Below are 13,122 nucleotides of genomic sequence, written 5' to 3' on the forward strand. Positions count from 1 at the left end.
CAAAAAGTGAAATTCTGAAGTTGCATCTCCATTTTCCATTAATTCTTGTGGAACACTTAAAGGGTTAACAAAGTTTGTAAAATCCGTTTTAAATACCTTGAGGGGTGTAGTTTCTAAAATGGGGTCATTTTTGGGTGGTTTCTATTATGTAAGCCTCACAAAGTGACTTCAGACCTGAACTGGTCCTTTAAAAAGATGGTTTTGGAAATGTTCTGAAACATTTTAAGATTTGCTTCTAAACTTCTAAGCCTTCTAACGTCAATGGCATTCACAAAATTATCCAGACATGAAGTAGACATATGGAGAATGTAAAGTAATAACTATTTTTGAAGGTATTACTATCTATTATAAAAGTAGAGAAATGAAAATTTGGAAATTTGCTAATTTTTCTAAATTTTGGGTAAATTTTGGTAATTTTACATAAATAAAAATCCATTTTACTACTGACATGAAGTACAATATGTGACGAGAAAACAATCTCAGAATGGCCAGGATAAGTAAAAGCGTTTTAAAGTAATCGCCACATAAAGTGACACATGTCAGATTTGCAAAAAATTGCCTGGTCCTTTAAAGGGGTTGTCCTATCTCAGACAATGGGGTATATAGCTAGAATATGCCCCCATTGTCTGATTGGTGTGGGTCCCACCGCTGAGACCCGCACCTATATCGAGAAAGGGGCCCACGCAAGTGAAGGTGGGCGCACTGCGCTTGCGCAGCCGCCCTCCATTCATTTCTATGTGGCTGCCGAAATCTGTCTCAGCTATTTCCGTCGGCCCCATAGAAATGAATAGTAGCCTGGGCCGCATATGCGCGGTATGCTCCCATTCACTTCTACAGGAGCAGCGCTTGATGGTGGACGGTCCCCAGCCACAGATCTCTCCGCTCCGTTCTTGTTATAGGTGTGGGTCCCACTCCTATCGATATGCCCCCATTGTCTGAGCTTGGAATACCCCTTTAATGTGAAATATGTCAGGTCCTTAAGGGGTTAAAGATGATTTGAAATCTGCATCTCTTCAGCTATTTACTGATTACTCTGGTTTAGGAAGGGTTTTTGAATGTGCCAGGGTTTCTGCGGGCAATTGACCATTGATTTCTTGGCAGAAATATCTTGTTAGTTGTTTTTTATTTATTATATTATATTAGAAATATTTCTGGTGTCCGCACTGCGCCTCTTTTTGGGGTGTGCATGGAGTTGATGTGCCTATCGTGCGATTCATAGGTGGTGCTCAGCAGTATAGACCAAATTCACATGTAGTTTAAAGAAAAAATAAACGGCACTCACCAAATTCCTTTGCAGCTTGTTTATTCACATTTAAAACCTGGTCGCTGGTGCGGGCACTCACTCGGCTGCAGCCTGTAGCTGAGTGAGTGCCGGCACGAGCGACCATGTGCCGTTTATTTCTTCTTTATACTACATGTTTTTTTAATAGAGGCTTTGAAAATGTTTTGTTCAGCTTTCAAGACCTGCATAGTTGGAACAGTTTTTTGTTATTTTTCCATGAAGTTTTCACTTTCAGGAGAGCAGTATATCTTTGATTGAGACAACCAGTATCTCTTTGAAGAGTTGCTAGTAAAGTCCAAACTTTTTTGTTACTAGAGATATGAAGTGCTATCCTTTGTGGTATGGGGGTCATCCAGCAGCTGTATATGATCTTGTGGAGGTACAATTGATTGTGCTGTTCGGAGAAGGATCCAGCTAGTAAAATCTGACTTTGTCCTTACATGCATCACTGTATGGGGGATTCTAGAAAACAGCTTTTTCTTAACATCAGAGATGTAGCTTACGTTCTCTTATGTGTTACAGCGGGAGTGACAGAACATTTATATGAATTATTGATCTCCAGTTGGCTTTGGTTTCAAGCATCTATATTTTTTTTTGTTTCCTTTTAGGCACATGCAAGAAGACATTCCATTCTTTATCCAATGTGAATCAAGAAGGTGTAGAACACTCCAGATTAATAGACTAGAAGACTACTTAGCAAGAAAACGAGTCACCTGGTTTCTAGAAGCTCTGGATGTTTGATAGAATTCTCAAATATCTTTGTAAATATCTCCTTTAAGATTGCACATTTGCCAAATGGAAGATTTTTCCAAATCCTGTACATGACCAACCATTTTTCTTGATGCAAAAATCGGCTTGTAGCATGTTTAACCTGACCTGTTCCATCACAACTGGATGTTCTTCTACTGCCCATGTTTTCTTTATCACAATAATTTTAACATATTTGAAGTACAGTATTTACTTATTTTGCTGAATTAAGCAGCAACATTTTCTCTTTTTGTGCATACAACTTCCGCATGAATAGGTTTTCCTAAAACAGGCACAATTATTTTACTCATTGTAATTATGCATCTCCTTGTGACCATTTGGCAAGTTCTTGTTAATTTAAATCTGAATATATGTCTATTTTTTACTAACATTAGCCCCCCCTTTTTTTTCTTGTATGTATGAATGAATAGAACAAAGGATCTTGATACGCGCTGTTTAAAACGTGCCATACAAACACTTGTGGTTTCATCAGTTTTTGCCATTTGTCACTGTCTAATCTGAGCAATGGTTGAACAAACATGCAAAACTGTTGACCTTTAAGAAGGTATCAGAAGTCCTTCAGTTTCAACATGGTGGGTGAGATCAACACAGAGACAGTGTTCGCTTTGTACAAGTGTCTTTCCAATACCTCACTGCTATATCATAGACACAATGGGAGAGGTTTACTAAGATAAATGCACCCAAAATTTGCCTTAAAAGGGTTCTCCAGGAAAGCTTTAAAATGGCTGCAAGCAACCTGTCCTAGAATGTGAGCAGGACCGGTGACCTCCACTTGTAGAGCTAATGGGAAGGTGAGGGGCAGGACCTCACTACATGTTACACTCCTGCGCTTGCATATACTATACATTGGAGAGCCTTCCTATCAGGCTGCTCAGCCATGATGGCGTATTGTAGGTAGGATTGCATCATTACCATCTGTTGTGCAGCAGTGAAGTGAAGCCTCCCCCCCCCGCCAGACAGCTCTGCAAATCGCATTCTAAAACTTCTTGCTTCCGACTATTTTAAATATTTCCTGAAGAACCCCTTTAACTTGTGCCAACAAAGTGGCATGCATACCAAATTTATCATGTGTTTTTTGCTCGACATGGGCCATGGCGTAGTTGTAATACTGATGTGGCTTAAAATGGCCCAACATGTGCCAAAAGACTGGTAAGGCAGACCTTAAAAATAAGAGCCTCCACAATCAACTTAATTTTAGCCATTTTGTAAGTGACTACTTATCAAACTAAAAACCTAATGGGCAGACAGATCAAATGGTAAAGCGTCTATTTAGTAGCCCGGCGAGGGATGATGGCATCTGCACATAGCAATACTCTGTAATCTAATATGCAGTGTTTTATTGTGTCGCCGGCAAGGACAAACATGTCTCCCTCATTTGTTTCTCATTTGTTTTTATTTTCCTGGGCAGCCTCACGTCTGGACATGATAGCATTTTTAGTAATGCTAATGAGGCTGTTTTATTGCTGGAAAACCTAATCCCCTCTCCTAATCCCCTCAACTCTGAGAGCTAATTTTGCACATGATTGGAAACGGTTGCTCCATATAATGCGGCTTATATGATATGAGAATAGCAATCTTAAAGCGGTATTGTCTACTTGGACATTTGTGACATATCTACAAGATATGCCTTTAATAACGGACAGCTGCTATGTGGAGAACGCCTGTCCCGTCCAGTGTGATGGGTGCCGTATTCAGGTAGAGAATCGATGGAGAGGTTCCTCGGTTGTTTCTCTCGTTCCATAGAAGAGGATGGAGAGAGTGACACGTGCACGGCCACCCCTCCATTCATTCTCTGCCTAGATGGCATGGCTGTTCTTCACATAGGTGCGTATCTATCAGACATTTATGACTATCCTGTGAATGTCCAAGTTGATGATGACCCTTTAAGACATTGTAAAAGAATCTTAACTATTAACTAATCACAAGTCTAGGACAGCATTAAATAGTGTAACTGCAACTGGAATATGATTTGGAAATGGTGTGGGCTTGGTATATGTTATAGGAAATATGATGCTCATCCTAGATATATCTGAATCGTGCTTACTTCATTGTAGAACTATGTGTATACCGTATATCTATCGCTCATAGACTTTGTTATTTCTAGACATTGATTAAATTCTAACCTATGGCTGGGGATACTTTGTAGGAAAATATGGGGTGAATATTCTCCGTTAGCGCTATAGAACTTGTTAAGTGACGTGAATGTGTGCATAGGATCTGGATTTCCTCCATCTGGATTCCATTGGAAATAACTCAAAGCCAAACCAACCTCATGTGTCACGAAATGTGGGCAAAGTCTTAAACAGAACTATTACCTCTCATAGTGCCTTTCGCATTATGTGTGACAAAAAAAGATTTTCTTTCACCACTCGAGAACATACAAAAAAAAAAGCAGCATCACGAGAAAATGCTAAAGTGACCTGTCCTCTTCTAGCCTCCATCAGTATTGTATGTGTAGAGGAACTCTTCCTGGTTTTTAAATAAGGGTGTCTCTTAATCCTGAAAATTACTTGCTTCACAATTTTAACAGCAGGTGAATATCTCTGCCTTCATTTATTTCCACGTGAATTATATGCCCAGGATGCTTTGTAAAGAGAGGCCCAGTTAAAACTTGTAGCCTTAAGGCTGCTTTACGTGGGACAACTTTTTAAACCACCGATGAATGCTTGTTTAAAGGGAACCTGTCTGTGTGTTCATGTAAAGCAAACTTCCCACATTCCCTTACATTAGCCTCATGGCGCTACAAAAGCGACTTTTGTTCCCTTTTTCTGAAATCAGCAGCAATTCAACTTTAGTCCTTGTTAATGCTGTATGCAAATTAGTTGCTTCAAGTCAAGGAGGCCAGCACTTTTCTCCTTTAAGTCAAGCTTTCCCTGCCCAACCCCTTCCTGCATCTGGATTGATGTTCCCTAGCTCAGGGAACATTATACCCTCGCCTCCTTAGATCCTTCTCTTGCTCAGCTCGGTCACATTTCTGGTGCATGCCAAGTTGTGTTGGCTATACAGCACCTGACTTTAAGGCTTCACTGCATGTATGCAATGTGTTACAGAGAAGACCTCTCCCACTGTGCTGTGCAGGTACAGTGAAGACTTGAAGACAGAAACTGTACCCCCAAATGCAACAGATTAGAGCATGCGCAGGATCCAAAGAGTTCAGTGGTAACGTTCCCTGAGCTATGGAGCATCAGTCAAGATGCAACAGGCAGGGAAAGCTTGACTTCAAGGAGAAAAGCGCTCTCCTCCATGACTTGAAGCAGCTAATTTGCCTTTGATGGGTACAAGGCGTAAAGTTGACTTTACGCAGATTTACAAGTCAGAAAAAGTCATGTCACTTCTGGAGTACCATGAGCATATTACAAAAGGTTCTGTGGGTGGTTTGTATGACATAAACAAGCTCAGTGGTTCCCTAATAAAACATTTCTGAGCATCTGATGGATGTTTCCATTATAATAATCCCCACTACCTTCAGGGAAGGCATTTCTTCCCACCAAACATGGGACATCATTGTTACAAAGAAGTGGCATTTGCAAGACTTGTGTGCTGGGCAGCAGTACCTTTGTCTTTACAAGCAACATTTACGGATTGTGGCAGTGATACCAGCTACAGTGGTATGATCTATAAAAATGTATGACACATTGGGCAGTTATCATTAAGATCACACTTAAATTACAGATTTTTGGCGCTAATTGCCCAACGTGAATGGACGTTTAGTGGGTATCCTTCAGACTCCTCTGAGTTGACAGTGGACAGTGATTTATTTTTTGGGGAAGTTTTCAGATTATTTACTTTTAATTGTCCTTTTAAGCTTTCAACAAACTTTGCATAAACCAATAGTACATGTGAATAAAAAACATTTAATAAATGTTATTAGAGATGCTTGCCTTTTTCTCCCTCTATCAGCTCACTTCTCCTCACACCTCTCCTTTCCATAGACCTCTGTTGGGATATCCAATCTGATACTTCAGTGGGATAACAGTCTGTTTTGTTTCTCAGGACAGATTCAGTAGAATATTTTAGTTTAGAAAATGCAAGGGGAGAAAAAGACATTTTTCTCTGAGAACATATATTACAAAGTTTCTTATATTCACTTGTACTAGTACCGTAATATAAAGTGACCATTGGTTATAGGGTCTGTCAGCTAATTTTTGCTAAACAGCTTGAATCACTTTGTACTTCATGTACCATTGTTTCCTTTGTCTGCGGCTGTGATGCTGAAAAAATGTAATTTGAAGTGATGCTAATGAGTTTGCAAGTGCTCAGGGGAGTTTTCCATTGCTGCAACTGCCCAGGCCTCTTGGCGTTACTCATCTAAGGCTACTTTTTACACCAGTCATGAACGGTTCCAGTTGTATTATGTCTTCTAAAGCCATGACGGATCAGTCTTGAACACCATTGAAAGTCAATGGGGGATGGATCGGTTTTCTATTGTGCCAGATTGTGTCAAAGAAAACTGATCCGTCCCCATTGACTCATATTGTGTGCCAGGATGGATCCGTTTGGCTCCGCTTTGTCAGGCGGACAGCAAAACGATGCAGGCAGTGTTTTGGTGTCCGCCTCAAGAGCGGAATAGTGACTGAATGCAGGCAAACTGATGCATTCTGAGCGGATCCTTTTCCGTTCAGAATGCATTAGGGCAAAACTGATCCGTTTTGGACCGCTTGTGAGAGCCCTCAACGGATCTCGCAAATGGAAAGCCAAAACACTAGTGTGAAAGTAGCCTAAGCCAGCCCAGTGTCCTGCTTGCGTCACTGTCTCTGCTCCTGAAATCCCGCACCTGTTCACATTACCACCGGGCCCAGGCATGTGTCGTACAATACCCATTCTGGGCAGCTGCATTACTCATCAGACTGTGTATGCAGCATTTGTTGGCATGAAATAGGGTAACTGGAAGAGGGTATTGTATGGCGCATGCTAGGGCCCGGTGGTGATGTACGCAGGCCCAGGAATTCAGGAGCAAAACTGTATGATTATAGTATATAAACTGCAATCTGATTCCATACGTTTGAGTTGAGAAAATTTGCTGACAGTCATTTAAAACATCTGGTAGTGCCACTAGCTGCCATTTAGTGCAGGCAGAGCCTTGATCATTGACGTGCTAGATTTTTCAGTTTTGCATAGGGGAGGCAATCACTTGTTTTATTGAAGTTCCTTAGAGGATAGGATTTACACCACTATTTTTCCTCATTTCTGTGCTATAAAGTAGTGCACCACCATATAGTGGCTATTCTATGCATTTCTACATTCTATGTACATGGCCTATAAACCGTTCTCTGAAATGCACTAAAACCCAGTGCTTATGCTTGGGTCATTATCTTCTGGGGAATCCTTGGTGCTTTATCATGTTCTCTGATATCCATGCTTTGTTTTTGTTTTTTATCCCGAATACTCTGTCAGACTCATGTCATGTATGTACCACTTGTCCTCAAAGTCCACTGTGTTCAAAAGCTATACGGTGCCTGTCTTCCAGTTTCTATTTTCTAGCTAAAATAGCCATAGTTTTCTCCAAGAGTAACACTCTGGAGCCTGAAAGCTTACTAGACTAGACGAGACTAGACTCCTTTTAAAAAGCTTATATTGATATACCTGGGATCTACATATTAGGGCGAAAATTTTGCCCTTTTTTGCAAAATGATATTTCAGTTGTAGGGAAGAGCAAACCAAAAACACCTCCCAGATATGAACCAAAAAGTCAGTTAGTTACAACATAAAGGAACCCCTTATTCTGTTAGTGATCCTATAGGATAAAATGAAATGGTCAAGCATGTGAACCATTCAGGCCCCTGCTGGAACCTGGCAAAACACTTAGTAATACATTGCACTGAAGGAGCAAGCAGCACACTAACAAAATGATATGTGGGGAAAGGGGCCATCTGAGCTGAGGAAGCAGTGGCAGGAATGCCAAGCCAGTGGAGATAGTCCAGTCATATATGGTCTTCAAATGTTATTTGTTGATGGACAATCTGTTCACACATTGCCAAACAACTTCATCCTTTTGTCGATGGGCAACACATTAACCTTTAACACAGGAATTAAATTGCCATCATCACTTTCCTCCAGACTAAAGGCCTCTTTACACAGGCCGATTATCGGAAATAAACATTTGTATGATTACTTGTTTCCAATAACCTTGTAAAGTTGTCACCAGTCAATGAACAAGCTAGTTCATCGGGTAAAAACATTGTTCATGCGGCACTCAAAATCTGCGTTTCTGGACAGCAGGTTGTTCTTTGTAAACAGAGATCTGCTACCCAGAACCAATTAATTTATATGGACATGAGTGATTGCAGTAGCGATTACTTGTACTATACAGTGGAGGTGATTGCTGCATGTAAATAAACGGTTCATTTGTGATAATTGTCTGTTCAGTTGGCCTGTCTAAAGGTTTTGTGTAGAGGTTTTATATTGATGACCTATCATCAGGATAGGTCATCAGTTTCTGATCGGCCAGGATCCGACACCTGGCACCCCACCAATCAAATATTAATGATCTGTCCCGAGCATAAGTCATCAGTATAAAACCCCTTTAAAACTGGCATTACACTTGCCAGCAGTTCTGACCCCACCATCAAAATATATACTTTGCTAAGTGTTCATGTTTATTTCAATGGAAAGAGGGGAGTAAACCACTGCTTGATACTCAAACGTGGGACCAGAGGACTGGCAAGTTGAAATTTAACTTACCCGATCCTTCTTTCTCTCAACATTTGCCATCGGCAGAGAACCTGGAGGATGCCATGCACATAAGATTGTAGGCCGAAGCTGCCAAAATTTACCTAAGCTTATCTTGTGTGTATGGAAAGTTTTAATCAGAGTAGAGTATGAGATGCATGTTGTCACTCTTTTCCAGCTCATTCTTACTGATGTGCGATTTAATTTTTTATATTCTGATTTACCCGTGTATAGAATGGACTGCAAGTAAGAGCAAACATTGGTATAACAATTGTAAACTGAAGGGGTTATTACTAGACTTCCATTTTTCTCCATGATGAACTGACCACGTTGGGTCTTCATGGGGTCCTGCTGCGGTTATCATTATTATATTTTTGTCTAGCCTTACCTTTAGGGGAACATGCAGTAGATTTCAGTTGATAGATGTGGCTTAATTCTTAACAGGATTGTCTGGTATATATAAAAAAAAAAAGGTGGGTTAAGAGTAGGAATCGTTATAAAATAATAAAACCAATACTTGCCAATTAAAGGGGTTGTCCACCTTTTTAATAGGTGATGTCCTATCCTAAGGGATCAACTGAAGTCAACAGTTGATCGGCAAGGGTGTGAGGTGTCGTATCCCTGCCGATCACCTAGTAATTGCCTATCTTGAGAACATCACATAATTTAATACAATTTGGACAACCTCTTCAAATGTTCTACTGCTCCAGTCCCCAATGGTCCCACAGAACTGACATTATATTCTTTGTTCTTTTGACAGCTACAGCTAATCCCTGACCTCGGGTCACTTAGCCATAGCAGCATTACCACTCAGGTCGGTGTTGGGCTGCAGGGGTCAAATAAAAGATATATTGACCTCATCGCTGCAGGGCCATAGGGGACCAAATATGTCATAGAGACATATCAAAAGTTTTGATTGATGAGGGTCTGAGAGCTGAGATCTTACTGATTGCTAGAACGAGGAGAGAAGTGAACGTATATCGCCCTCTTTCCTCACTGCAGAGGACGGAATCAAGATGGGCCCTTAGATTTGTAGTGAGCCAGTCTCCTGTAGTGAGGAGAGAGCATGATATCTGAGTGTTTCATCTCAGGATCTGTGGGCGTCTCAACGCTCAGGCCTCCACCGATCAAAACTTTTGATATGTCTCTATAACATATCAAAAGTTTTACCAAAACTCAGTAACCCTTTGAAGCAGAAAATCTTAACCTTAATGCACAATTAGCCACAGTATTACTACTACGAAGCTTGATTTCCTGACTAAACACGTAGATCCCTACTATATCAATGTATATACCCAACAGTTGGAGAGGTGGTTAGTCATTTGACTGTAACTTGGCAATATCAGATATTGTGAGTTTATAGTTAGCAGATATTAATGGGAATCAGGATTTCCATATTAATATGTCACATTCAGATTTAATTGCAGTTGAATATTCATTATGTTAATATTATAAACAAAAATGGTTTTGATTCTTTTATTGCGCCGTACTTAGACTGGAAATTATTAAACTATTCTGGACTGATGCAAGATTTTCAAAAGTATAATTTTGCTATTGTAATGCTACAAAAAAAACTACAGACTCCTTTGGACTGCGGAAAAAAATTGCTTTTGATTTGCACACTTTTTTCTTAAAATTCATCTGCCTTTTTATTTTTCTATTTTCAATGTATGTGTATTGTAAGTAACAATTCAATAAAACATCATTTTGTTGAAAGATGATTTCCGTGTATTCTTTAGTGTTTATTTGCTTGTTTTACTTATTTGTGCATGTAGCTTTTATATAGACCTACCCGTATATACTCGAGTATAAGCCGACCCGAATATAGGCCGAGGCCCCTAATTTTACCCCCAAAAAATGGGAAAAATGATTGACTCGAGTATAAGACTAGGGTGGGAAATTCAGCAGCTACTGGTAAATTTCAAAAATAAAAATAGATACCAATAAAATTACATTAATTGAGGCATCAGTAGGTTAAAGGTTTTTGAATATTTATTTCAAAGAAAAACAATATGGTATCAACAATAACTTTAACAGTACAAAAACCAACTAAAGCTAAAACGGCTAAAAGAGTTAAAATCCTTCAAAACTGGATTCCTCATCGTCTGTATGTCCAAACAGAGCTTCAACTGTAGCTGGTGTGAGGTTATCAGCGTAGACATTGTCATCATCACTGAGTTCGCAGTCATTACCATCACTGCTGTCCTCCTACAAAGCCACATTTCTTGAAGGCGCGTTGCACCATGTCCTCTGGAATCTCTTCCCATGCATCACAAACCCATGTTGCTATCAATTCTATGTCGGGCTTCATCAGATTTCCAACTTTTGTCAGTCTGGGTTGACCAGATGACATCCATTCATGCCACCTCTTTCGCACACGGTCTTTGAAAGGTTTATTTAAACACACATCTAGGGGCTGCAATACAGATGTAAGCCCACCTGGAATAACGGCCAAAGTAACTTGAGAAGACTTTGCCAATTTTTTTATGTCATCAGATGTGTGGGCTCTGAACATATCTCAAACTAGCAATGATGTTTTTTTCTTTAAAGCTGCTCCTGGTCGTCCGTTCCAAATGTCTTCCAGCCATTTTTTTGTTCCGTCTTCATCCATCCAGCCTTTAACATGTGCGCGCACTGTAATTCGTGGTGGGAATTTGACCTTTTTAGGCAAGGTCTTTCTTTTAAACATGACAGGCCGTAGCTTAGTTCCATTAGCCAAACATGACAGAACAACTGTGAAATGTTTTTTTTCATTTCCTGTGGTTCTGAGTAAAATAGTTTTTTCTCCCAAACTTGCCACAGTTCTGTTGCTTGGAAGATCAAAGGTCATAGGTGATTCATCCATATTCCCAATATCTCCGAGGTCATAGTTATGGATCCTTCTTTGTTTTATGATAAATTAATGGAATGACATCAATTTTTCATCAAGGTCTTTTGGCAACTGCTGTGAAATCTTTGTTCTTTGCCGCAAACAAAGGCCAAACCTATTCATGAAGCAGGTACACCATCCTGCTGATGCAACAAAATTTTCAATGCCTGGTGCTTTTAAGTTGTCATCTTTAGCCATTTGAAGGGCACGTAAGCGAATTCCCGCAGTACGCAATAACCATTTTGACAACACTCCATAACCCATTTATGCAATTCAGTCTCTAGAGCCCCATATAAAGTCGTTAAACCACGTCGAGCTTTTTTTGCCTTTGGAATCTTTTCCAAGTTAGCTTTCATTTTCCGCCACTCCCTCACTTGTTTTTCACCAACACAAAATTCCCTACTTGCAATACTGTTATTGCTTTCTTCTGCTCTTGACACAACCTTGAGCTTGAAACCAGCTTCGTATAACCCTGCGTTTTTGTTTTGGTCCGGGATTAGAAGTACTGGCTTCCATTCCTAACAGGATAAAAAAAAAGACTTTGAAAAAGAATGCCAACTATGTTTGCATAGAACAGCCCGTGTTGGGGCTCATACTATACACGCAGTGTTACTGCATGCGCTGCGTTACGGCCGGCGTGCAGGATAAAAGAAGAGCGGTGATATCAACAGTCATTGCACCACCCACAGAAGCTGCAGAGGATGAGTGAGAGAGACTCCCATCAACTGGGCATTTATTATTTTTATTTTTTATTTTATTTTTTTATATTTATCAGGTTGTTTATTTTTTTGTCCCCCCCCCCCCTCCTTCATACTTGGCCAGGGAGGGGGGCTGTCCAGGGGCCGGTACTTACTGCCAGTGTAAATCTCGCGGTCTGCTCCCAGTGTAAATCTCGTGTCTCGCGAGATTTACACTGGAAGCTTAACAGAGGTGCCGCGTGGACGTGCTGGGAGCTGACCGGAGCAGCTGTAAAGGTAAGTAACAGCTTCTCCGGCCCCCAACATGTCATGGTCTGTATTATGGCAATGTAAGTTGCCATAATACAGACCTAGACTCGAGTATAAGACGAGGGGGCTTTTTGAGCACAAAAATATGTGCCAAAAAACTCGTCTTATACTCGAGTATATACGGTAGTTGTATCTAAAAATGTGAGCTTTTTTAGTTTCCTTATCTTGAATATGCCTTTTATGAAAAGTGTCATCAGAAAATGACCCACTGTTCAAATTTAAGCCTTGTATTTTTTAGAAGTTTAAATTTTTAAAATTTATTTATGTGACCATATTTAAAAAGAAATCCAGAAATTTTGCATTTTGGCAAACCACCTACAACACTTATAACTACATAAACATCTACCTACCTACAGGTGTCTATGGTCATTGTAGCTGCTGCAAGAATTTAAAAAAAAATTATGGTAAAAAAAAAAAATGGCTAGAAAAAAGTATATGCACTGCTTCCTCATTACACTGCCCGTCTGGGAAGTGCAGTGTAATCACAAGTACTCGTTTCATTCACTTAAATAGAGCGAGTACTTGTA

At 40.1% G+C, this 13,122-nt stretch overlaps 1 protein-coding gene across 2 annotated transcripts in view; it reads left to right on the forward strand.

Moving 5' to 3' along the window:
- The window catches only part of NDFIP2 (Nedd4 family interacting protein 2), a 115,814-nt gene extending 105,379 nt beyond the window's left edge, over positions 1–10,435 (forward strand). For both annotated transcript variants that reach the window (XM_044287066.1, XM_044287067.1), the window contains one exon: positions 1,891–10,435. The gene's annotated coding sequence lies outside the window, so the exon portion shown is untranslated. The remainder of the gene's footprint in view (positions 1–1,890) is intronic.
- The last annotated feature ends 2,687 nt before the right edge of the window (positions 10,436–13,122 follow it).

The sequence above is a fragment of the Bufo gargarizans genome, chromosome 3, assembly GCF_014858855.1.
Source record: "Bufo gargarizans isolate SCDJY-AF-19 chromosome 3, ASM1485885v1, whole genome shotgun sequence".
NCBI classification, from domain to species: domain Eukaryota; kingdom Metazoa; phylum Chordata; class Amphibia; order Anura; family Bufonidae; genus Bufo; species Bufo gargarizans.